This window comes from Coregonus lavaretus, assembly GCF_964263955.1.
Source record: "Coregonus lavaretus genome assembly, chromosome: 24".
Lineage (NCBI taxonomy): Eukaryota > Metazoa > Chordata > Actinopteri > Salmoniformes > Salmonidae > Coregonus > Coregonus lavaretus.
The window spans coordinates 37,579,098-37,606,883 of NC_140011.1; the positions used below are offsets into that span (position 1 = coordinate 37,579,098).

At 44.0% G+C, this 27,786-nt stretch overlaps 1 pseudogene across 1 annotated transcript; it reads right to left on the bottom strand.

Moving 5' to 3' along the window:
- Nucleotides 1–27,642, bottom strand: LOC311099855 (alpha-actinin-3-like; annotated as a pseudogene). The gene is made up of 16 exons: nucleotides 27,574–27,642; nucleotides 13,144–13,519; nucleotides 8,739–8,824; nucleotides 8,562–8,645; nucleotides 8,241–8,471; nucleotides 7,957–8,104; nucleotides 7,680–7,830; nucleotides 7,357–7,465; nucleotides 7,036–7,176; nucleotides 6,504–6,653; nucleotides 6,199–6,375; nucleotides 5,581–5,757; nucleotides 1,526–1,672; nucleotides 1,372–1,434; nucleotides 1,088–1,235; nucleotides 1–159 (listed from the first exon to the last, which is right to left on the bottom strand). The product of its transcript is annotated as an alpha-actinin-3-like (transcript).
- Nucleotides 27,643–27,786: the final 144 nt, after the last annotated feature.

A 27,786-nucleotide genomic window follows, 5' to 3' on the forward strand; every position in this document is an offset into this window, starting at 1 on the left:
TTATAAGTTGCTCTCTCCGTACAGGGCACTGGAGAAGGAGATGTAGTCCAGGGCGCCTGGGGGCGCGTCGCTGCCAAAGTACCTGGACATGCGGCTGACGCAGTAGTCGGCCTGCTCTGGGGGCAGCTCCCTGCGCAGTTCTTCCACTGTGATGTATCTCTGGGAGGGGAGGACACAGGTCAACAAAGGTCATCAGGGGTCACAACACGGACATTACAAAACAACCTAAATCAATGGTTGAAATGAACTGTTACTTCATGTGGTCCAAACACACCAAGACAGTCGTGAAGAGGGCACGACAAAGCCTATTCCCCCTCAGGAGACTGAAAAGATTTGGCATGGGTCCTCAGATCCTCAAAAAATTCTACAGCTGCACCATCGAGAGCATCCTGACTGGTTGCATCACCGCCTGGTATGGCAACTGCTTGGCCTCCGACCGCAAGGCACTACAGAGGGTAGTGCGTACGGCCCAGTACATCACTGGGGCCAAGCTTCCTGCCATCCAGGACCTCTATACCAGGCGGTGTCAGAGGAAGGCTCTCAAAATTGTCAAAGACTCCAGCCACCCTAGTCATAGACTGTTCTCTCTGCTACCGCACGGCAAGCGGTACCGGAGTGCCAAGTCTAGGTCCAAAAGACTTCTCAACAGCTTCTACCCCCAAGCCATAAGACTCCTGAACAGCTAATCATGGCTACCCGGACTATTTGCACTGCCCCCCCACCCCATCCTTTTTACGCTGCTGCTACTCTGTTAATTATTTATGCATAGTCACTTTAACTCTACCCACATGTACATATTACCTCAACTACCTCAACTAGCCGGTGCCCCCGCACATTGACTCTGCAACGGTACCCCCCTGTATATATATAGCCTCCCTACTGTTATTTTATTTTACTTCTGCTCTTTTTTTTCTCAACACTTTTTGTTGTTGTTGTTTTATTTTTACTTTTTTTGTTAAAAATAAATGCACTGTTGGTTAAGGGCTGTAAGCATTTCACTGTAATGTCTGCACCTGTTGTATTCGGCGCATGTGACCAATAAAATTTAATTTAATTTTATTTGATTTAATGGTTCTGCCCAACTCACCTTGTCGGAGGCCAGGATCTTGAAGGAGGCCATGACCTGGTCGGCGGTATCTGTCTCGCGGGTCATGAAGTCGATGAAGGCCTGGAAGGTGACCACACCTGTTGTTGGAATCCACCAGCATCATGATGCGGGCAAACTCTACCTCACCCTGAGGGCCACACAGAGAGAGAGTGAGAGCGAAAGGAAGACAGGGTTATTTGAGTACAACAAATAATTACTCACATACAGAAACCAACGCATGTCCATTGCCCCAAATGACTGGGTCCTGAAGCAGTCCCCCTCACCAAATCATAGCCCATGGAGATGAGACAGGCACGGAGGTCATCTGGATCCATCATGCCATTTCTCTTCGACAAAGGAAAAACAAAGATCACTAAGCCACACGGACGGAAAGATATTAAAGATGACTTTGACAGGCAAGCTCAAGGTCCGTATTACCCTGTAAAAGTGGTTGAAGGAGGCTCTGAACTTGTTGAGCTGCTCCTGGCTGATTCCCTTGGCGTCGCGGGTCAGGATCTGGTTCTCCACCTCGTTGATGGTGCGGGCGATGGTGGTCAGGAGCTGCTCCTAGCCCACACGCACATGCTGAGAGGAGGAGAGAGGAGAATACAGGATTAGAATCGGAAGACCGTACAGACAGACAGAGAGAGAAAGCCACAGAGAGAGCGAAAGACAGAGAGAGAGAGAGAGAGAGAGATAGAGAAAGACAGAGAGAGATACAGGGAGAAAGACAGAGTGTGAGAGTGAGAGAGAGAGAGATAGAGAGAGAGAGAGAGAGACAGAGAGAGATACAGGGAGAGAGAGAGAGAGAGAGAGAGAGAGAGAGAGAGAGAGAGAGAGAGAGAGAGAGAGAGAGAGAGAGAGAGAGAGAGAGAGAGAGAGATACAGGGAGAAAGACAGAGCGTGAGAGAGAGAGAGTCTGTGGCGACCTAAATGCCAGAACTGGACAAGAACCTGACACCCTCAGCACACAGGGGGACAAACACCTACCTGGAGGTGACAGCATTCCCTCCCCCATATGCCCCCCTAGGCACAACTACGACAACATAACCAACAAAAATGGGTCACGACTCTTGCAGCTCTGTCGCACACTGGGTATGTACATAGTCAATGGTAGGCTTCGAGGGGACTCCTATGGTAGGTACACCTATAGCTCATCTCTTGGCAGTAGTACTGTAGACTACTTTATCACTGACCTCAACCCAGAGTCTCTCAGAGCGTTCACAGTCAGCCCACTGACACCCCTATCAGACCACAGCAAAATCACAGTCTACTTGAACAGAGCAATACTCAATCATGAGGCATCAAAGCCAAAATAACTGAATAATATTAAGAAATGCTATAGATGGAAGGAAAGTAGTGTTGAAACCTACCAAAAAACAATTAGGAAACAACAAATTCAATCAATTCTAGACAACTTCCTGGACAAAACGTTCCACTGTAATAGTGAAGGTGTAAACTTGGCAGTAGAAAACCTAAACAGTATATTTGACCTCTCAGCTTCCCTATCAAATCTAAAAATCTCTAACAGAAAACCAAAGAAAAGTAATAACAGTGATAAATGGTTTGATGAAGAATGCAAAAACCTAAGAAAGAAATTGAGAAACCTATCCAACCAAAAACATAGAGACCCAGAAAACCTGAGCCTACGCCTTCACTATGGTGAATCACTAAAACAATACAGAAATACACTACGGAAAAAGAAGGAACAGCATGTCAGAAATCAGCTCAATGCAATTGAAGAATCCATAGACTCTAACCACTTCTGGGAAAATTGGAAAACACTAAACAAACAACAACACGAAGAGCTATCTATCCAAAACGGAGATGTATGGGTAAACCACTTCTCCAATCTTTTTGGCCCTATAACAGAGAACAAACAGCAAAAAAATATACATGATCAAATGCAAATCTTAGAATCAACTATTAAAGACTACCAGAACCCACTGGATTCTCCAATTACATTGAATGAACTACAGGACAAAATACAAACCCTCCAACCCAAAAAGTCCTGTGGTGTTGATGGTATCCTCAATGAAATGATAAAATATACAGACCACAAATTTCAATTAGCTATACTTAAACTCTTTAACATCATCCTTAGCTCTGGCATCTTCCCCAATATCTGGAACCAAGGACTGATCACCCCAATCCACAAAAGTGGAGACAAATTTGACCCCAATAACTACCGTGGGATATGCGTCAACAGCAACCTTGGGAAAATCCTCTGCATTATCATTAACAGCAGACTAGTTCATTTCCTCAGTGAAAACAATGTACTGAGCAAATGTCAAATTGGCTTTTTACCAAATTACCGTACGACAGACCACGTATTCACCCTGCACACCCTAATTGACAAACAAACAAGCCAAAACAAAGGCAAAGTCTTCTCATGCTTTGTTGATTTCAAAAAAGCTTTTGACTCAATTTGGCATGAGGGTCTGCTATACAAATTGATGGAAAGTGGGGTTGGGGGAAAAACATACGACATTATAAAATCCATGTACACAAACAACAAGTGTGCGGTTAAAATTGGCAAAAAACACACACATTTCTTTCCACAGGGCCGTGGGGTGAGACAGGGATGCAGTTTAAGCCCCACCCTCTTCAACATATATATCAACGAATTGGCGAGGGCACTAGAACAGTCTGCAGCACCCGGCCTCACCCTACTAGAATCTGAAGTCAAATGTCTTCTGTTTGCTGACGATCTGGTGCTTCTGTCACCAACCAAGGAGGGCCTACAGCAGCACCTAGATCTTCTGCACAGATTCTGTCAGACCTGGGCCCTGACAGTAAATCTCAGTAAGACAAAAATAATGGTGTTCCAAAAAAGGTCCAGTTGCCAGGACCACAAATACAAATTCCATCTAGACACCGTTGCCCTAGAGCACACAAAAAACTATACATACCTCGGCCTAAACATCAGCGCCACAGGTAACTTCCACAAAGCTGTGAACGAGGAGAGCAAGAAGGGCCTTCTATGCCATCAAAAGGAACATAAAATTTGACATACCAATTAGGATCTGGCTAAAAATACTTGAATCAGTTATAGAACCCATTGCCCTTTATGGTTCTGAGGTCTGGGGTCCGCTCACCAACCAAGAATTCACAAAATGGGACAAACACCAAATTGAGACTCTGCATGCAGAATTCTGCAAAAACATCCTCCGTGTACAACGTAAAACACCAAATAATGCATGCAGAGCAGAATTAGGCCAATACCCGCTAATTATCAAAATCCAGAAAAGAGCCGTTAAATTCTATAACCACTTAAAAGGAAGCGATTCCCAAACCTTCCATAACAAAGCCATCACCTACAGAGAGATGAACTTGGAGAAGAGTCCCCTAAGTAAGCTTGTCCTGGGGCTCTGTTCACAAACACAAACAGACCCCACACAGCCCCAGGACAACAACAACAACAACACAACTAGACCCAACCAAATCATGAGAAAACAAAAAGAGAATTACTTGACACATTGGAAAGAACAAACAAAAAAACAGAGCAAACTAGAATGCTATTTGGCCCTAAACAGAGAGTACACAGTGGCAGAATACCTGACCACTGCGACTGACCCAAACTTAAGGAAAGCTTTGACTATGTACAGACTCAGTGAGCATAGCCTTGCTATTGAGAAAGGCCGCCGTAGGCAGACCTGGCTCTCAAGAGAAGACAGGCTATGTGCACACTGCCCACAAAATGAGGTGGAAACTGAGCTGCACTTCCTAACCTCCTGCCAAATGTATGACCATATTAGAGACACATATTTCCCTCAGATTACAGCGATCCACAAAGAATTCGAAAACAAACCCAATTTTGATAAACTCCTTATCTACTGGGTGAAAAACCACAGTGTGCCATCACAGCTGCAAGATTTGTGACCTGTTGCCACAAGAAAAGGGCAACCAGTGAAGAACAAACACCATTGTAAATACAACCCATATTTATGTTTATTTATTTTCCCCATTTGTACTTTAACTATTTGCACATTGTTACAACACTGTATATATACATAATATGACATTTTGAAATGTCTTTATTCTTTTGAAACTTCTGAGTGTAATGTTTACTGTTAATATTTATTGTTTATTTCACTTTTGTTTACTATCTACTTCACTTGCTTTGGCAATGTTAACACACGTTTCCCATGCCAATAAAGCCCTTAAATTGAATTGAATTGAAATTGAATTGAATTTAATTGAATTGAGAGAGAGAGAGAGAGAGAGATAGAGAAAGACAGAGAGGAGAGAGAGAGAGAGAGAGAGAGAGAGAGAAGAGAGAGAGAGAGAGAGAGAGAGAGAGAGAGACAGAGAGAGAGAGAGAGAGATGAGAGAGAGAGGAGAGAGAGAGAGAGAGAGAGAGAGAGAGGGAGAGAGAGAGAGAGAGAGAGAGAGGAGAGAGAGAGAGAGAGAGAGAGGCAGAGAGAGAGAGAGAGAGAGAGAGAGAGAGAGAGAGAGAGAGAGAGAGAGACAGAGGAAGCCTGTGGCAGTACCTCCATGGTATAGTTGGTGTGCTTGTCGAAGATGAGTCCTTCCTGGCTAAGCTGGTGATCTCCCTCCAGCTTGTAGATGTTACACTTGTAGTTGATGATGTTCTGCTCGTACTGCTTCAGGTTTCTCATCTGTTCCTCCAGGGAGCCGGCGATGTCCACAGACACATGGCTGATCTCCTACAGGAGGAGAGAGGTGTTGTGTTAGTGGGACATATACAGAGTACAATGACAGTTCATCAATAATATAATGTAATATATGCTATTTAGCAGACACTTTTATCCAAAGCAATAGTCATTTTACGTCCCCGGAATCAAACCCACTATCCTGGTGTTGCAAATGCCATGCTCAACCATCAAAGCTACAGAGGACCACCATTCATTCATTTAATTGTATTTATTTAGCCAGGATAATCCACTCATTAAGAATTGCCACTTTTTTCCAGGGAGCCTGGGTTCCATAGAATCAATAAAAACATGTATACACATCACATAAAAGTTGTGTTAATACCAGGATTAATTTACTTTGTCTTGAGAGGATATGCTTGAACAGTTATAAACAGCTCTGGGATAATCTAATGAAGAGTGAGTTTGAGTGGGAGTTGTCGGGCGTTACTGTACTTCCATCCTGGTCTGAATACAGGGTCCAATGATGTTGGCCTGGGCAGCAAACTGGCGCCTCAGCCTCTCGTTGGACTGCTGCCTGGCCACCTCCTCCTGCAGCATCTGGTCCCTGAGGGGCACCAGGTGTTTCACCTGCACACCACAGATAAAGGACGGGCAAAGCTGATCAAAACTCTACAAAGTTTAACAAAGGAGGTACAAAGTTGATGACTGGACCTGGAGCTTGATGTATCCTGATGGATTAGTGTTAAAGACTGAATGATAACCAAAGCATTGTTCCATTGAGTTGTTCAATGCTCAGCCTTAGAACGAGAGGGGTTAATTCCTGACAGCTTGATGCCGTAGGTCTGAGCGATCTTCACAATCTCACTCTGGATGCCCATGGTGGCCATGCGCTCCTTATCAGCCTCCGGTAGGGTGGCCTTGAACTGGTCGTGGGCTGTAATCAGACTCTGAGGAGGAGGAGGAGGAGGGAGGAGGAGGAGGAGGAGGAGGAGGAGAAAGGAAGAATAGGATCAGCCAGGAAAAGAGGCAGCAGTGAATAAAGAGGAGGAGCACAGAGAATTATGAAGTGGAGAAAGTGGAGGAAGGAATAATAAATGAATGTAATGAGGATATCACAAACTAGCTACCCTCCCCCCTAGCTACCCTCTCCCTAGCTACACTCCCCCCTAGCTACCCTCCCCACTAGCTATCCTCCCCCCTAGCTACCCTCCCCCCTAGCTACCCTCCCCCCTAGCTACCCTCCCCACTAGCTACCCCCTCCCTAGCTACACTCCCCCCTAGCTACCCTCCCCCCTCCTATCATGTCCCTTTCCTCTCTCTGCCTCCTACCTGGATCTCCTCAATGCTGTGAACAATGAACATGTCCTGTAAGTCCTCCGTGGCTCCATCCATCCAGTTGTTGAAGGGGGCTGCTCTCTTGGCAAACTCCAGGTACAGCTGGTCAATGGTCTCCCACAGCTTCTCCACACGCTGAAAAAACATACATTTAGTGTTATCAACTGGAAACTATGGACTTGTATGGAAGCTGAATAAAAGGACATAACATCTGAAGCCTATTTCTGTAAGTAGGGTAAGTTATGTAGAGGTCAGGAAGTCACAGTGTTATGTGGAGGTTTGAAATAGGGTCATGTCTGTCTGTCTCCAGGGTACCTCCAGTGAGTCTCTCCTCTTCTGGGTCAGAGTGCCCAGATTGTCCCACTGGTCACATATGACCTGGCAGCGGGTGTTGATGGTGACAGCATCATGATAGTCCAGCTCACTAGGACATGAAGAATATGAGATTGGAGATAGCATTCCCTCAGAGTAATTTTAGACCAAAAGAAAAAAGGGTGATTCTCTTCTATTTCTCACTCTCGCTTTCATTTTATCTATCTTTATCATTAGATCAGTCTTTCAGTCTCTGTCACTCTCCGTCTAGTTACTTTCTTTCTCTGTCTCTCTCTTTCTTTCGCTCTCTCTCCATTTCTCCTTACTTGAGCACCTGGGCGATGGCAGCGATCTGCTCCACTCTGTCCTGGTGTGCTGCCAGGTCAGACTCAAACGCCTCGTGTTTCCTCATCAGAGCCCTGATCTCCATCAGAGAGGCAGACTCATAGTCCTTCATGGAGAGCAGCTCCACCTTACCTGAAGGCCACAGAGACACACACTGACTATTACACAAAGTTTAGAGCAGGGTTTTTACAACCTTCTTAACACAAACCCTCCACTTGATTTTAGATAATTGAGAGTCTCCATCCCCACTTCCCACACCTGAGGTCCAGAACTCATGCAGGGAACACTTCTGTTTGAACTTCTCCGCCAGGTGGTCTAGTCTCTCCAGGCATCTGATCTCAGTGAGCAGCCACTCCTCATAACCCTTCTCTACCTGCTCCAAACCCTTCCAGGCATTGGCAATGTCCTGAGAGGAGACAGAGGTCCAAGAGAAACCAGGGGCTCAGTGAACAGAGAACATAACAGACTTGACCAGATGATGGTAATGAGAGTGAAAGTCAGAATCAATGAAAGTGGTGTGGGGGTGACTGTGGGGGACGTACCGAGACCATCTTTCCCTCAGAAGGCATGAAGGCGGGCCTGTTGCTCAGCCTCAGCTTGGTCTGCAGGGTGTTAAAGTTGATCTCCAGCTGACACTTCTCCTGGACCTTGGGGGGCTTGTGGACGCGACGGTAGTCACGGAAGTCCTCCAGCTTCTGCTGCATGGCGCGCATGGTCTGCTCCGCCACACGGTTCTCCAGCCAGGGGATGGTGCAACGGATCCACTCCAGCAGCTATGTGGGGGGGGGGAGTACAGATATGTATGCACTGAAGCCATCGTAACACAGAGACATTATTTGGAATGGACCAAGAACAGGTCAAACTAAACTGACATACTACTCCATCAGCTTCTCGTTCTCCTGGTTCACAGCCAGCATCTTGCAGAACCTATTGGCAGCTGTCTCGGCCTAGGACACAAGAACAGAGGTCAGACAGGATGTCCAGGCTGGATCTCTAAGGGGAAAGGCTATGTAGAATGGTGGTCAGTAGGGAAGCCTCACCTGCTCTGCTCCAGCAAAGGCATGATAGAAGCAGGACACATAGGTCATGATGGCTTTCTCATTGGGCTTTGGAGTGTTCACAATATCTAAAATGCGAAGAAAAAGTAAAAAAGATTGCCAAAGATATGCAGAGAAATATTTAGAAATGTTTTCTCTTATTTGGTTAAGACAATAAAACAACTTCATAGTTAAGAACACTATAACAATATGCAAGAAAATGAAATGTATTATACAAGAACCAATATCACTCCCTAAAAACACAACCTTATGGATCAATCCTTGGATAGCTTTTCAGAATTCACCGATATATTGATCCACATGGAAAACTAAAGGCATACAAATCAAATCAAATCAAATCAAATTTTATTGGTCACATGCGCCGAATACAACAGGTGCAGACAATACAGTGAAATGCTTACTTACAGCCCTTAACCAACAGTGCATTTATTTTAAACAAAAAAAGTAAGAATAAAACAACAACAAAAAAAGTGTTGAGAAAAAAAGAGCAGAAGTAAAATAAAGTGACAGTAGGGAGGCTATATATACAGGGGGGTACCGTTGCAGAGTCAATGTGCGGGGGCACCGGCTAGTTGAGGTAGTTGAGGTAATATGTACATGTGGGTAGAGTTAAAGTGACTATGCATAAATACTTAACAGAGTAGCAGCAGCGTAAAAAGGATGGGGTGGGGGGGCAGTGCAAATAGTCCGGGTAGCCATGATTAGCTGTTCAGGAGTCTTATGGCTTGGGGGTAGAAGCTGGTAATTGACTTGGTAACAGGAAATACATGTATTTCCATGACAGAATTAAAAAGTAATTTTGGACTGACAAATGTAGATAGTTTCAAATACATGCAACTTAAAAGTTACATATCACGACATTTGGATTTGAAATCTTTTGGGACATCAGAGCAACCTTGAGGGAATCTTCTTTGAGTCAGAAAAGGATGTTGTTCATATGATAGGGAAGATATACAAAACCTAGCAGAGAGCATATCCAACTGACAATCTCTTAGAAAAAAATATTAACTATTGGAACCAAGACTTAAAAAGAACTGATGTTGGCACAAGATGGAGGGAATGTTGGAGTATAGCTAATGAAATTACAGTTAATGAAAATGTACGCTTAATCCAGTATAAGTTTATGTATAGCATTTATTATACAAGAGACAAAATTCACAAATTCCACAGCACCACAGCAGTCATGTCTTAAGTGTAAAATAATAATGACTCAATAATCCATGCTTTCTGGGAACGCTATAAAGTCCGGAAGTTGTCTGTCAGAAGAACTTTGAGAGGGAAGAACCTTGAGAGAGGACAGTCTGAAGGAAGGACTGAACCTAGAGAGGACAGTCTGAAGGAAGGCCTGAACCTAGAGAGAGGACAGTCTGAGGGAAGAACCTAGAGAGAGGAGAGTCTGAGGGAAGGACTGAACCTAGAGAGAGGAGAGTCTGAGGGAAGGACTGAACCTAGAGAGAGGAGAGTCTGAGGGAAGGACTGAACCTAGAGAGAGGAGAGTCTGAGGGAAGGACTGAACCTAGAGAGAGGAGAGTCTGAGGGAAGGACTGAACCTAGAGAGAGGAGAGTCTGAGGGAAGGACTGAACCTAGAGAGAGGAGAGTCTGAGGGAAGGACTGAACCTAGAGAGAGGACAGTCTGAGGGAAGGACTGAACCTAGAGAGAGGAGAGTCTGAGGGAAGGACTGAACCTAGAGAGAGGAGACTGAGGGAATGACTGAACCTAGAGAGAGGAGAGTCTGAGGGAAGGACTGAACCTAGAGAGAGGAGAGTCTGAGGGAAGAACCTAGAGAGAGGAGAGTCTGAGGGAAGGACTGAACCTAGAGAGAGGAGAGTCTGAGGGAAGGACTGAACCTAGAGAGAGGAGAGTCTGAGGGAAGGACTGAACCTAGAGAGAGGACAGTCTGAGGGAAGGACTGAACCTAGAGAGAGGAGAGTCTGAGGGAAGGACTGAACCTAGAGAGAGGAGAGTCTGAGGGAAGGACTGAACCTAGAGAGAGGAGAGTCTGAGGGAAGGACTGAACCTAGAGAGAGGAGAGTCTGAGGGAAGGACTGAACCTAGAGAGAGGAGAGTCTGAGGGAAGGACTGAACCTAGAGAGAGGAGAGTCTGAGGGAAGAACCTAGAGAGAGGAGAGTCTGAGGGAAGGACTGAACCTAGAGAGAGGAGAGTCTGAGGGAAGAACCTAGAGAGAGGAGAGTCTGAGGGAAGGACTGAACCCATGGTGAAGCTGTTGAAGGTTGTGAGGATCAATCTGTTTGTATTTATGTATATGCTTAAAAACTCAGCGTGTGTGTAACGAAGACGCTGTGAGTCGAGAAGCAGGTGCAGGTGAAACGTTTAATAAAACAACAAACATAGAACGAGACAACATAGCAGTAACGTCTACGCATAAACACAGGAACAGAATCAATAACGCCTGGGGAAGGGAGTGACAGATATAGGGGAGGTAATCAGGAAGGTGATGGAGTCCAGGTGAGTCTCATGAGGCGCAGGTGCGCGTAACGATGGTGACAGGTGTGCGTAATAATGAGCAGACTGGCGACCTCGAACGCCGGAGAGGGAGTATACGTGACAGTGTGCTGCAGTTTTCCATCAACTGGAGCGGCATGAGAGATAGTGAGAGGGAAAGAGGGTGAAATGGAGAGAGAGAGATTTAAGAATGTTCAGGCCCAATGTAATTTGATGTAAGTAAGGCTAGAAGAGGAGACTCTTCCGCAGCAGGTGCCCACCCCTCAAATCAACCTCTACTGCCATAGATGACCAAATTTAGACTGGGTGGGGGAGGGGGGCTAAGGAGGAGAAAGAAGGAGAAGGGGGTGGGGTTGAAGGAGGCTATATCGGGTAGCCATAGGATACCAGGGGACAGCTGACAGCAGAGCATTCCTGCAGCAGACACTCTCAACCAACAGTGTGTGGAAAGGGAATGCTGGGAAAAGGAGAGGGGGTGCTTTTTTCTGAACCACTCTAGATGTTAGCTTTACAGTAATACCTTTACCCTGCCTCCTGGTGATTTAGGATGGGATAACATCATACAATCATTCACAGTTTATCCTTCTTCCTAAGAGAAAGGCATTGACCACACTCGTAAAACCTCACTGTATTACCAGTAAATTAATAAAAATGAAATAACTTGTGTTAAACTGATACTTGAGAATGATAGATCAACTCATCATATGATCGATCATAATGATCATCATGTTTTATTTACTTCTAAATTGAATAACTGGTGCTACAAAATGCCCAAGAACTCTGGAAAGAATGATAATATGGAGTGTATGTCTTGTGCATGACAGGGGTGAAGAGCATAACAGCAAGAATTCTTAAGGAAATGAACAAGAAACAGATGTAGACCAAAGAGGCATTCATACTGATACATCAATGCACTACCCCTACCTAACACCAACTTTATTGTTGAGAAAACTCTAGACAAAAGCATAACAAATGGTGAACTACTATTTTTCTGAGGAAGTCATTTCCAAATATCTATTGCACATAAAGCCACAATAACAAACAAGGCCTCGCCACAAAACTCAGGTCTCAACGACCTGTCTCTGAAGCTCAATCACTAACATTACTGTAGTATCTGAGGAATTATGACTTTGCTAACGTTTTCAAATGGTATCTGAGAGAATGTTGATTTGGCCCAGGGAGCATCTGGAGAGCAGTTTTAGAGGGGCACCCTAAAGCAGAGGAAGTCTGTTGTGTGGACTCCTGGGAGTGGTCTGTAGGGGAAAACACCCATATCAGATTACATAGGATATATACTATGGTTTGGGACAAAGGACGGTGAGAATAGCATATTTGAATTTGGGTCGGCTGTTCTCCGGGTGTCTGCAGACATCCATAAATTGAACCTGTAATCCTTTGTTATGAATAAACCTTTATAATCAAAGTACAGTGTCAGCGGATTTCCTTGGTCTCACAGCCTAATTAGCAACGTTTTCTCGACACAACATTACATTAACTCACATAAGACAATGTCCCATTGCAGAACACCACACCATTCAGCAACTGAGCAACTCTTTCTCTAGCTGAAAGTTATTGTTTTAAACCATGATTATATTACTATCAGAACTAAGGTGTTAATACAACTTCCAGGCTAAACCATCATTTACGAAAAGGCTAAATTCCACCTGAAACTATAACTGTTGCTGTCACTGAGGGCTATAGCTTCTCCAATATATTACCTCAAACCAGAGTGAACTATGAGACAAATACAGTGGTTATTATTGTGGAGCCCTGTTGACTTCAGGTTGTATAGCAGGTCTGAAGCTAAGGTCGCGCCATGTCTTCCAAGTCTCATTTATCACTTGAATGTAAGGAAGCCTGGGAAACAGAGCTAGGTTTGGGGGTTAAGGTCAGTGAGAGACTGTGGCTCAGAGCCTGGCACTCCCAGGGGGCTGTAGGAAACTGTGGCCCAGAGCCTGGCACTCCAAGGGGGCTGTAGGAGACTGTGGCCCTGGGCTGGCACTCCCAGGGAGTTGTTGGAGACTGTGGCCCTGGGCTGGCACTCCTAGGGGGTTGTTGGAGACTGTGGCCCTGGGCCTGGCACTCCCAGGGGGTTGTGGGAGACTGTGGCCCTGGGCTGGCACTCCCAGGGGGTTGTGGGAGACTGTGGCCCTGGGCCTGGCACTCACAGGGGGTTGTGGGAGACTGTGGCCCTGGGCTGGCACTCCCAGGGGGTTGTGGGAGACTGTGGCCCTGGGCTGGCACTCCCAGGGGGTTGTGGGAGACTGTGGCCCTGGGCTGGCACTCCTATTAGCACCCTCCACAGACACGCAGGACTGAGTCACTGGGACATTAGGCAGGAGCCCACCAGCTCTCTACTAAACCCTGTTGTTAGTTGGCAAGAATGTTGGGCCTGCCTTAACATAGTGGTTTGGAACACGTAAGCCCAACGGCTCAGACAGAGACAATAGACAGGCATCTGCACGTGGACGCACACACACACACATGAAAATAGTGATTTATGCTTATACTTTAACCAAAACACTTGAACAATGTTTTATATCATATAAAGAGCAACACAATATACTTTTGAGTCTGGCATTTAGCCAAATAACACAGATGTCACCACATCCATAAAATGCAGAGCTCCCATCATGCAAAAAATGTATGTACTGCGACCATTTCCATGACTACCAGTTACCTCTGAGTTGGCAGCATAGACTTCTATAATAAACAGTTGGTTGCCAGTCCCTTTCTGCTTGAATTGCTTTGCTAGCACGGTAACACTTTATTTGACACCCAGCGTCATTACATGTTATGACAGTCATAGCCATGTCACAGTAGCTGACATAACGTGTCATAACCTGTTATAATATGGTCATAACACTGTCATGACACATATATTTAGACCTGTTGTGACATATATTTTGTTATTTTATGGCTGGTTATGACACCTACATAACAGTGTCAAAACCCACAAAACCTACCACACAAGGCAAAACATTCCATTACACCATAGCCTACGTGTCAATAGTATGTTTATGATATATATATTTTTTATTTACCATATTAAATTATCATTGTAATTGCGCACACATTGATTTCAGGAACAGTACAAGACACCCTCTTTGTGACTGATGACTGATATAAGGGCCTGTATGTGATAGGCCTATCTGGCTTATATGATTATGATGGTCATAATGCTTCTAGACAGTTTCATAAAGTGTACTTTCTACAAGTTATTTAAAATATGATTAAAAAAACATGACTGTAAAGAATTCATTACAACAACAACAAAGCATTTAAGAAAAACAAACTGTAAAACAAAAGGAAACTTCTTGGCAGGGAAAAACTAATTTGGGTTTTGACACTTTTGTAGGTGTCATAAAATAACGCAATATACACTATATATACAAAAGTATGTGGACACCCCTTCAAATTAGTGGATTCGGCTATTTCAGCCACACCCATTGCTGACAGGTGTATAAAATCGAGCACACAGCCACTCCATAGGAAAAACATTGGCAGTAGAATGGCCTTAGTGAAGAGCTCAGTGACTTTCAACATGGCACCGTCAGAGGATGCCACCTTTCCAACAAGTCAGTTCGTCAAATTTCTGCCCTGCTAGAGCTGCCCGATGAACTGTAAGTGCTGTTATTGTGAAGTGGAAAGTCTAGGAGCAACAACGGCTCAGCCGCGTAGTGGTAGGCCACACAAGCTCACAGAACGGGACCGCCGAGTGCTGCCCTTGGTTGCAACACTCACTACCGAGTTCCAAAATGCCTCTGGAAGCAACGTCAGCACAAGAACAGTTCGTCGAGAGCTTCATGAAATTGGTTTCCATAGCCGAGCAGCCGCACACAAGCCTAAGATCACCACGCGCAATGACAAGCATCAGCTGGAGTGGTGTAAAGCTTGCCGCCATTGGACTGGAGCAGTGGAAATGCATTCTCTGGAGTGATGAATCACGCTTCAACATCTGGCAGTACGACGGACGAATCTGGGTTTGGCGGATGCCAGGAGAACACTACCTGCCCAAATGCATAGTGCCAACTGTAAAGTTTGGTGGAGAAGGAATAATGGTCTGGGGCTGTTTTTCATGGTTCGGGCTAGGCCCCTTAGTTCCAGTGAAGGCAAATCTTAACGCTACAGCATACAATGACATTCTAGACGATTCTGTGCGTCCAACTTTGTGGCACCAGTTTAGGGAAGGTCATGGTTATGACACTGGTTGTCAAGTAAAGTGTTACTGCTTGCACTAATCCAAACTCCTTCATTGTGTCCACACAGACAGATCAGTTGTAATCATTGTCTAGCTTCTCCTTCCAATAAGAATTATTCTTCCAACAACACATACTACATTACACACAACATTGAAGTGTGTTTGTGTTTACGATGTGTTTCAAAGCTCTCATATCAGTGTAAAAACTATGGTAATACAACCACAATAGTCACAAGAGACGATTACTTACACTCTTAGCTCTCTGCCTAGGGCTTTGGCAAGAGTTGCAACTGCACTACCGGTCAAAAGTTTTAGAAAACCTACTCATTCAAGGGTTTTTCTTTATTTTTACTATTTTCTCCATTGTAGAATAATAGTGAAGACATCAAAACTATTAAAGAACACATATGGAATCATGTAGTAACCAAAAAAGTGTTAAACAAATCAAAATATATTTTATATTTGAGATTCTTCAAATAGCCACCCTTTGCCTTAATGACAGCTTTGCACAATCTTGGCATTCTCTCAACCAGCTTCATGAGGTAGTCACCAGGAATGCATTTCAATTAACAGGTGTGCCTTGTTAAAAGTTAATTTGTGGAATTTATTTCCTTCTTAATGCGTTTGAGCCAATCAGCTGTGTTGTAACAAGGTAGGGGGGTATACAGAAGATTGCCCTATTTGGTAAAAGACCAAGTCCATATTATGGCAAGAACAGCTCAAATAAGCAAAGAGAAATGACAGTCCATCGTTACTTTAAGACATGAAGGTCAGTCAATACGGAACATTTCAAGAACTTTGAAAGTTTCTTCAAGGGCAGTCACAAAAACCATCAAGCGCTATGATGAAACTGGCTCTCATGAGGACCGCCACAGGAATGGAAGACCCAGAGTTACCTCTGCTGCAGAGGATAAGTTCATTAGAGTTACCAGCCTCAGAAATTGCAGCCCAAATAAATGCTTTATAGAGTTCAAGTACAGACACATCTCAACATCAACTGATCAGAGGAGACTGTGTGAATCAGGCCTTCATGGTCGAATTGCTGCAAATAAACCACTACTAAAGGACACCAATAAGAAGAAGAGACTTGCTTGGGCCAAGAAACACGAGCAATGGACATTAGACCGGTGGAAATGTGTCCTTTAGTCTGGAGTCCAAATTTGAGATTTTTCCCACCGTAAAGCATGGAGGAGGAGGTGTTATGGTGTGGGGGTGCTTTGCTGGTGACACTGTCTGTGATTTATTTAGAATTCAAGGCACACTTAACCAGCATGGCTACCACAGCATTCTGCAGCGATACGCCATCCCATCTGGTTTGGGCTTAGTGTGACTATCATTTGTTTTTCAACAGGACAATGAGCCAACACACCTCCAGGCTGTGTAAGGGCTATTTTACCAAGAAGGAGAGTGATGGAGTGCTGCATTAGATGAGTGCTGCACTTTGAGGTGAGTTGCTGAAGTGTTATAGTTCCTGTTCCACACCACTTCTTGTATATACAGTGCTAATCGGAAAGTATTCAGACCCCTTGACTTTTTTCACATTTTGTTATGTTACAGCTTTATTCTAAAATTGATTAAATTGTTGTTGTTTTTCTCATCTATCTACACACAATACCCCATAATTTAGAAATTCTTGCTAAAAAACAGAAATAATCATATTTACATAAGTATTCAGACCCTTTACTCAGTACTTTGTTGAAGCGCCTTTGGTAGCGATTACAGCCTGGAGTCTTCTTAGGTATAATGCTAGAAGCTTGGCACACCTGTATTTGTGGTCCTCTGTAGCTCAATTGGTAGAGCATGGCACTTGTAATGCCAGGGTAGTGGGTTCGATCCCCGGGACCACCCATACCTAAAAATGTATGCATGCATGACTGTAAGTCGCTTTGGATAAAAGCGTCTGCTAAATGGCATATTATTATTATTTAGGGGTTTCTCCCATTCTTCTCTGCAGATCCTCTCAAGCTCTGTCAGGTTGGATGGGGAGTGTTGCTGCACAGCTATTTTTAGGTCTCTCCAGAGATGTTCGATCAGGTTCAAGTCCAGGCTTTGGCTGGGCCACTCAAGGACATTCAGAGACTTGTCCCGAAGCCACTCCTGCGTTGTCTTGGCTGTGTGCTTAGGGTCATTGTCTTGTTGGAAGGTGAACCTTCGCCCCAGTCTGAGGTCCTGAGCGCTCTGGAGTAGGTTTTCATCAAGGATCTCTCTGTAATTAGCTCTGTTCATCTTTCCCTCGATCCTGACTAGTCTCACAGTCCCTGCCGCTGAAAAACACTCCCACACCATGATGCTGCCACCACCATGCTTCACCGTAGGGATGGTGCCAGGTTTCCTCCAGACGTGACGCTTGGCATTCAGGCCAAAGTGTTGAATCTTGGTTTCATCTGACCAGAGAATCTTGTTTCTCATGGTCTGAGAGACTTTAGGTATCTTTTGGCAAACTCCAAGCCGGCTGTCATGTGCCTTTTACTGAGGAGTGGCTTCCGTCTGGCCACTCTACCATAAAGGCCTGATTGGTGGAGTGCTGCAGAGATGGTTGTCCTTCTGGAAGTTTCACCCATCTCCACAGAGGAACTCTAGAGCTCTGTCAGTGACCATCGGGTTCTTGGTCACCTCCCTGACCAAGGCCCTTCTTCTCTGATTGCTCAGTTGGACGGGCAACTAGCTCTAGGAAGAGTCTTGGTGGTTCCAAACTTCTTCCATTTAAGAATGATAGAGGCCACTGTGTTCTTGGGGACCTTCAATGCTGCAGAAATGTTTTGGTACCCTTCCCCAGATCTGTGCCTCGACACAATCCTGTCTCGGAGCTCTATGGACAATTCCTTCGACCTCATGGCTTGGTTTTTGCTCTGACATGCACTGTCAACTGTGGGACCTTATATAGACGGGTGTGTGCCTTTCCAAATCATGTCCAATCAATTGAATTTACCACAGGTGGACTCCAATCAAGTTGTAGAAACATCTCAAAGATGATCAATGGAAACAGGATGCACCTGAGCTAAATTTCGAGTCTCATAGCAAAGGGTCTGAATACTTATGTAAATAAGGTATTTCTGTTTTTTTTTTTTATACATTAGCAAAAATGTCAAAAAAAACGTTTTCGCTTTGTCATTATGGGGTATTGTGTGTAGATTGCTGAGGATGTTTTATTTATGTAATCTATTTTTGAGTAAGGATGTAACGTAACAAAATGTGGAAAAGATCAAGGGGCATTCATATTACGAAGCCACTGTATGTGGTTGATGTTACATTGAATAAACACATTATATAGACTGGGCATTAAGTGACTATACAAAAGCAACTGACATCCTCTATCCTGTCTGCATCTCCAGGGAATTACCATTTCATAACTTGGTGGAGGACAGCTCCCACCACTACTATAATGGTAATCCCATCCCTACACAGTTATACTACACACCACATAACATGCCAGACCGTGTACAAGAGGCCTAATCTCTTGTGGACAGACTATCTCAAATTACGTGAGATTTTAGTTCTGGGTTAACCGAGATTACAAGAGGTCTAACAAAGGTACAGTGAGGGGAAAAAAGTATTTGATCCCCTGCTGATTTTGTACGTTTGCCCACTGACAAAGAAATGATCAGTCTATAATTTTAATGGAAGGTTTATTTGAACAGTGATAGACAGAATAGCAACCAAAATATCCAGAAAAACGCATGTCAAAAATGTTATAAATTGATTTTTCATTTTAATGAGGGAAATAAGTATTTGACCCCCTCTCAATCAAAAAGATTTCTGGCTCCCAGGTGTCTTTTATACAGGTAACGAGCTGAGATTAGGAGCACACTCTTAAAGGGAGTGCTCCTAATATCAGCTTGTTACCTGTATAAAAGACACCTGTCCACAGAAGCAATCAATCAATCAGATTCCAAACTCTCCACCATGGCCAAGACCAAAGAGCTCTCCAAGGATGTCAGGGACAAGATTGTAGACCTACACAAGGCTGGAATGGGCTACAAGACCATCGCCAAGCAGCTTGGTGAGAAGGTGACAACAGTTGGTGCGATTATTCGCAAATGGAAGAAACACAAAAGAACTGTCGATCTCCCTCGGCCTGGGGCTCCATGCAAGATCTCACCTCGTGGAGTTGCAATGATCATGAGAACGGTGAGGAATCAGCCCAGAACTACACGGGAGGATCTTGTCAATGATCTCAAGGCAGCTGGGACCATAGTCACCAAGAAAACAATTGGTAACACACTACGCCGTGAAGGACTGAAATCCTGTAGCGCCCGCAAGGTCCCCCTGCTCAAGAAAGCACATATACAGGGCCGTCTGAAGTTTGCCAATGAACATCTGAATGATTCAGAGGAAAACTGGGTGAAAGTGTTGTGGTCAGATGAAACCAAAATCGAGCTCTTTGGCATCAACTCAACTCGCCGTGTTTGGAGGAGGAGGAATGCTGTCTATGACTCCAAGAACACCATCCCCACCGTCAAACATGGAGGTGGAAACATTATGCTTTGGGGGTGTTTTTCTGCTAAGGGGACAGGACAACTTCACCGCATCAAAGGGACGATGGACGGCGCCATGTACCGTCAAATCTTGGGTGAGAACCTCCTTCCCTCAGCCAGGGCATTGAAAATAGGTCGTGGATGGGTATTCCAGCATGACAATGACCCAAAACACACTGCCAAGGCAACAAAGGAGTGGCTCAAGAAGAAGCACATTAAGGTCCTTGAGTGGCCTAGCCAGTGTCCAGACCTTAATCCCATAGAAAATCTGTGGAGGGAGCTGAAGGTTTGAGTTGCCAAACGTCAGGCTTGAAACCTTAATGACTTGGAGAAGATCTGCAAAGAGGAGTGGGACAAAATCCCTCCTGAGATGTGTGCAAACCTAGTGGCCAACTACAAGAAATGTCTGACCTCTGTGATTGCCAACAAGGGTTTTGCCACCAAGTACTAAGTAATGTTTTCCAGAGGGGTCAAATACTTATTTCCCTCATTAAAATGCAAATCAATTTATAACATTTTTGACATGCGTTTTTCTGGATTTTTTTTTTGTTATTCTGTCTCTCACTGTTCAAATAAACCTACCATTAAAATTATAGACTGATCATGTCTTTGTCAGTGGGCAAACGTACAAAATCAGCAGGGGATAAAATACTTTTTTCCCTCACTGTAGCTACCTACTAGCCTGAGTGACAGTCTGTTTGTGCTATCATTCCAAATCCCTGTCACTCATAGTCGTGTTTGGCTGGACAACGACAGCAATGGAGTTGGGAAAAGCACAAACTGATTTGGTACCAAGGTAGGCTAGTTACCTGCTGCATAACGACTTACAACATGTCAACTAGTGTGGCGCCAGCTCGTTGATTTAATGGCCGCTGCATGTATGTCTGTCAGCATTTGAGAGGGCTTCAGAAACCCCAGCGACTATTTATACCTGCATCAGCATAATTAGTAGGCCTTCTGGTGTCCAAAGTACAGTGAGTCTTCTAAGACTGTACAGACAGACTGAGGCTTCCATCCAGTGATGGATGACGCAACATGGCATCTACTGAAAGATACACAACAAGGATTTATAAACGCTGCTTACAAACAAACCAGATGAACCAAAAGCATCATGCAACAACGTTGCATTGGTACTACATATAGCTTATGTGTTGTTGTTTTTTTAAAGGTTCAGCTCATGAGACAGAACATACATATTATAATAATAATGTATTCGAAAATTGGCATTTTCAGTTGCGGAAGACAGAAATCTGTGAATGAGACAGTTGTCATTTATGACACCTGCACCTGCCTTATTTTAAGAGTGAGGATCCAATTTCAGTCCTGACAGAGACGGACCCCTCTCTCCAAAACACCTAGGACCAATCATCAGTCATGCCCCATTTCCCCAAATCCGACTGCTAGAGCAGCAGCCATACTGTAGCTGTAATGATTACATCATCATGGCTCATTCACAGTGACATCATTGTTCCCATTGTGTGTACAAAGAGCCTGTTTACTTTACTCTGGAAGTTTCATTTGATCTCAGTCCAGTTTGGCGCATCGGGTGCACATAGATCTTTCGGTCAGAGATAATAATGTATTTATTATAAAGATATCTTTACCTGAATCTGATTGATTTTCATGTACTATTTAATTAGTAATAAAATACAGTGCACTATATGAGACATTGGACAGTTAGGCCTACACCTATACGATATCATGAATTTGCATAACATTATAAAAATTGAGCACATTAACAGTGTTTTGAAATACTACGGTTACAAAATATTACGGTGTACTATGGTTACAACAGAATTCTGTGTAGACCCTTTACTGGTATTTGGGGGCTGAGGAGTAAGTTGGAAATGCTAGCACCAAGCATTTTGTGGGGCTCCTCTCTGCCATCTCTTCTCAAGAGAGGTTGTCACATCAAAGATGCGTTATAAAAGGTTTTTATCAGTTCAGCCAGTAGTTTTGAAATTATCTCACGAGCCAAAACGGGTCCCCGAAAATTGTGCACAACGTCATCCATTTCATATAGAGTTTTTTGTTTATTATTATAATAATTTTCTTGCAATTCGTATGATATGTTACGAATTCCAATTCATACAATATGTTACGAATTTGTATGCGCTTATTAAGATCCTGTTCAATCTCTAAGTCACCTAGACACTTGCCTAGTGTAAAGTAAGACCTTTGCCATGTACAGTCTGCTGTTGAAAGGCTGAACCTTACTTGGAAGGAGCAATTGATATAAAATGGGGTCAATAACATTATTTGCAGGGATTAACTGCATCGGTCTCCATAACCTAAACAACCCTTACCCTCCAATCTCTCTCTTGAGATTCAGCTCCAACCCTCCACTTAGACGGATCCTGAATTTAGCTGATCAGAAATACCTGCATGACCTTGAGTCCTGACACCGATAACCCCACTCCCCAAAAGCCTACTAGGCCACACCAGGCAGTTTATAGAAGCTGCCCCACAAGGACACATCTTCTGGAATAGCAACTACCATTTGATCATACTGATGGCTTTCTCAGCCCCCTCCCTCCATCTACAGCCTGTAAAAGGCTCCCCAGCTTGCCCTCTCTCTCCCGACAGATTCAGCCGGCATAATTCCCTGATCTCCAAAACCTTTTGATTTGTACCTTAAATAAAAATGGCGAATCTTTCAGAACGAAGGTGCAGATGGAAACCCCTTAAAAGACTGCTCGTATGAAAAGTATTGAATGACTTCAGTCACATAGTTTTAGTTAAGATTAGGAGAAAATAAATGGATAGGATAGGTCAAATAGGTGATGCGAAATACACCTATTTGACCTATATAAGGCACTGCATCTCAGTGCTAGAGGCGTCACTACAGACCCTGGTTTGATTCCAGGATGTATCACAATCCGGCCGTGATTGGTAGTCCCATAGGGTGGCACACAATTGGACCAACGTCGTCCGGGTTTGGCCGGGGTAGGCCGTCATTGTAAATAAGAATTTGTTCTTAACTGACTTGCCTAGTTAAATAAAGGTTAAATAAAAAAAGAATACATGATGTTGACCATAGGAAGTTGTATTTGGAGTGTGTGGCTGTAATTCATTGCTAACCAGGCTTTAGTTCATTGCTAGTGGTGGTGCAACTGGTTCAGGACCACCCAAAAGCATTAACTGCATTCCATCATACTGTATTAGGGTGTTACCGTTTTCAATGACTATGCAGTGGAGGCATGGATGGCCAATGAATAACTACACAATAAGACATTGAGGCTGGTATTTTAGCACAGCAATTAGTGGACTAGAATACACACATCACACTAGGTCACGTGCTAGAAAAATATCAAAGTGATAGAAACGTGACAAGAACATTTAAGCCGTTGTGGTTTCATCACTCACTTAGCCTGACGAACATCCATACAGCAAAATGTGTCAATTTCTGTGTATTTGTAACGATATTGTGTGAGCAAAGCAATATGGTGGTCCTCTTTAGCTCAGCTGGTAGAGCACGGCGCTTGTAACGCCAAGGTAGTGGGTTCGATCCCCGGGACCACCCATACACAAAAATGTATGACCACCCATACACAAAAATGTAGTTTTCTCATTTTGTCTGTCATAGTTGACGTGTACCTATGATGAAAATTACAGGCCTCTCTCATCTTTTTAAGTGGGAGAACTTGCACAATTGGTGGCTGACTAAATACTTTTTTTCCCCACTGTACTGCAACTCGTTCAGAGATGCTTAAGTGGGAACAATACATAACAATCCCTCTGTGAAGCTGAGCATGTCACCTGTGAGCAGGATGCATGTGGACAGGTGTAAAACTGGTCCCTTTCCTGGACAGCTGCATCCAACAATCTAACTAGCAACTGATGGATGCCAAACAGAGAGCTAACGGGTGGTAGACATACACACAGACAGTCCTGCGGCTGTCAGGCTCCAGAGACCACAGGCAGGATCAGATGGCCCTCCATAAACAGGCCTAATCCCTGCACTACACCACTGAGCCAGGGGAACACCCAACTACCAGGGGAACACCCAACTGCCAGGGGAACACCCAACTACCAGGGGAACACCCAAACAAAAGCCTAAAATAGATAAACGTGTAGATCTACATACATAGTAGAATAGCACCATAGTGGAGTGGAGCGGGCTCCGACAGGTAAATAAATAATGGCCAGAATTATTTTTACAGATAAATACCACACAAACACCACTGCAAAAGGTGACCATACTCAATGCAATGAATTCTCAAAAGCCACAAAATAGGGGGCCCTAAGTGTTTACTAAGTGCAGTGCAACATAGTCTCTGACGATCAGAGTCTCTGACGATCAGAATCTCTGACGATCAGAATCAGAAGAAAAATAAATGGTAAGAATCTAGAGGTTATTACTTCAAAAGATTTAGGGCCCTTATTGGATAAGACTAGTCTACCATGTTGTACTCTCATAAAACCCCAGAGAATGATGAAGGGGCAAAGCAGTAGCAGTGGGATTGATGGGCTGTAGGAACATGACATAGGGGGTGTGGTGGGCGGGTTACGTATTTATAGTTCATTAGTCTATTTGGGGGACTGAAATACAATAAGCTCTCTTGGCACGTCTACGTCTCCCTGTCTTGGTGTTGTCATCTGTTGCAGTCTCTGCAATATAGGAGCTGAGACTTGCATTTGGCTCAACTACCCTCACACTGATGGGAAACCAATGTAGGCTAGCCTACCCCCGTCAATGACCACTATAGGACAGACAGGTTGAAGTACATACAGTGGGGAAAAAAAGTATTTAGTCAGCCACCAATTGTGCAAGTTCTCCCACTTAAAAAGATGAGAGAGGCCTGTAATTTTCATCATAGGTACACGTCAACTATGATAGACAAAATGAGAAAAAATAATCCAGAAATTCACATTGTAGGATTTTTAATGAATTTATTTGCAAATTATGGTGGAAAATAAGTATTTGGTCAATGACAAAAGTTTCTCAATACTTTGTTATATACCCTTTGTTGGCAATGACACAGGTCAAACGTTTTCTGTAAGTCTTCACAAGGTTTTCACACACTGTTGCTGGTATTTTGGCCCATTCCTCCATGCAGATCTCCTCTAGAGCAGTGATGTTTTGAGGCTGTCGCTGGGCAACACGGACTTTCAACTCCCTCCAAAGATTTTCTATGGGGTTGAGATCTGGAGACTGGCTAGGCCACTCCAGGACCTTGAAATGCTTCTTACGAAGCCACTCCTTCGTTGCCCGGGCGGTGTGTTTGGGATCATTGTCATGCTGAAAGACCCAGCCACGTTTCATCTTCAATGCCCTTGCTGATGGAAGGAGGTTTTCACTCAAAATCTCACGATACATGGCCCCATTCATTCTTTCCTTTACACGGATCAGTCGTCCTGGTCCCTTTGCAGAAAAACAGCCCCAAAGCATGATGTTTCCACCCCCATGCTTCACAGTAGGTATGGTGTTCTTTGGATGCAACTCAGCATTCTTTGTCCTCCAAACACGACGAGTTGAGTTTTTACCAAAAAGTTCTATTTTGGTTTCATCTGACCATATGACATTCTCCCAATCCTTTTCTGGATCATCCAAATGCACTCTAGCAAACTTCAGACGGGCCTGGACATGTACTGGCTTAAGCAGGGGGACACGTCTGGCACTGCAGGATTTGAGTCCCTGGCGGCGTAGTGTGTTACTGATGGTAGGCTTTGTTACTTTGGTCCCAGCTCTCTGCAGGTCATTCACTAGGTCCCCCCGTGTGGTTCTGGGATTTTTGCTCACCGTTCTTGTGATCATTTTGACCCCACGGGGTGAGATCTTGCGTGGAGCCCCAGATCGAGGGAGATTATCAGTGGTCTTGTATGTCTTCCATTTCCTAATAATTGCTCCCACAGTTGATTTCTTCAAACCCAACTGCTTACCTATTGCAGATTCAGTCTTCCCAGCCTGGTGCAGGTCTACAATTTTGTTTCTGGTGACCTATGACAGCTCTTTGGTCTTGGCCATAGTGGAGTTTGGAGTGTGACTGTTTGAGGTTGTGGACAGGTGTCTTTTATACTGATAACAAGTTCAAACAGGTGCCATTAATACAGGTAACGAGTGGAGGACAGAGGAGCCTCTTAAAGAAGAAGTTACAGGTCTGTGAGAGCCAGAAATCTTGCTTGTTTGTAGGTGACCAAATACTTATTTTCCACCATAATTTGCAAATAAATTCATAAAAAATCCTACAATGTGATTTTCTGGATTTTTTTTTCTCTATTTGTCTTTCATAGTTGACGTGTACCTATGATGAAAATTACAGGCCTCTCTCATCTTTTTAAGTGGGAGAATATGCACAATTGGTGGCTGACTAAATACTTTTTTCCCCCACTGTATAAACTGGTATGTGCAATGAAACATCCAAAATCAAGCAGGTGAATGGCCAGTATTCAATTAGATCAGCTGAGTTTAAATGTGACTCAGGCATCCTCCTCCCTACCTGTAGGTGGTCTACACTATATTGACCATTTTACCCATCCCCAAAATGGTATTGTACATGCAATCATTTAATCAATAAGTTCACTGGCAACTCATTCAAATTGTTATCAGAGACCTTAAGCCATACAACAGATATACACAGTGTACCAAACATTAGGAACACCTTGAAAGACTGACCAGGTGAATCCAGGTGAATGCTATGATCCCTTATCGATGTCACTTGTTAAATCCATTTCAATCAGTGTAGATGAAGGGGAGGAGACAGGTTAAAGAAGGATTGTGTATGTGTGCCATTCAGAGGGTGAATGGGCTAGACAAAAGATTTAAGAGCCTTTGAACAGGGTATGGTAGTAGGTGCCAGGCGCACCGGTTTGAGTGTGTCAAGAATTGCAAGAACGGCAACGCTGCTGGGTTTTTCAGGCTCAAAAGTTTCCCGTGTGTATCAAGAATGGTCCACCACCCAAAGGACATCCAGCCAACTTGACACAACTGTGGGAAGCATTGGAGTCAACATGGGTCAGCATCCCTGTGGACCGCTTTCGACACCTTGTAGAGTCCATGCCCCCCCTGTAGCTCAGTTGGTAGAGCATGGCGCTTGCAACGCCAAGATAGTGGGTTTGATTCCCGGGACCACATAAAATGCATACATGTCGAAGTTGCTGTGGATAAAAGCATCTGCTAAATGGCATATATTTATTTAATGTATATATTATTAAAGCAATAAGGCACCCTGGGGTTTGTGGTATATGGCCAATATACCACGGCTAAGGGCTGTTCTTATGCACGTCGCAACGCAGTGCCAAGATACAGCCCTTAGCCGTGGTATATTGGCCATATACCACAAACCCCCGAGGTGCCTTATTGCTATTATAAACTGGTTACAAACGTAATTAGAGCAGTAAAAATAAATGTTTTGTCATACAGTGGTATATGGTCTGATATACCACTGCTTTCAGCAAATTAGCATTCAGGGCTCGAACCACACAGTTTATTATATATATATATATATATATATATATATATATAATTGAGGATGTTCTGAGGGCAAAGGGGGGCAGGTGCAACTAAATATTAGGAAAGTGTTCCTAATGTTTTGTCCACTCAGTGTTTATCCATGATCACACTAACAATATTACTCCCTGCAGGCTACATAAGTACCCATCATGAATATTGTAAATAGTAACGCCATGCAAACTTGGTGGGCTGTCCTTGATATGACCCGCTAACGCAAATCACCTTGCGCTGCTGTTTCTCCCAGGCGGGGTCCAACAGAAGGTCCCTGTCCCAATCATCCTCTTGGTTCATGTAGACGTGTCATCATGTAGGAACCATATTGCACCTGCGCTTCAATTGCTGTCATTTCGATGTCTCCTTTGGGAGATGCTTATCCCCTCGACCTGTTCAATTTCATTTGCACTTTTCAATTAAAACATACACGCCCTGAGCCGT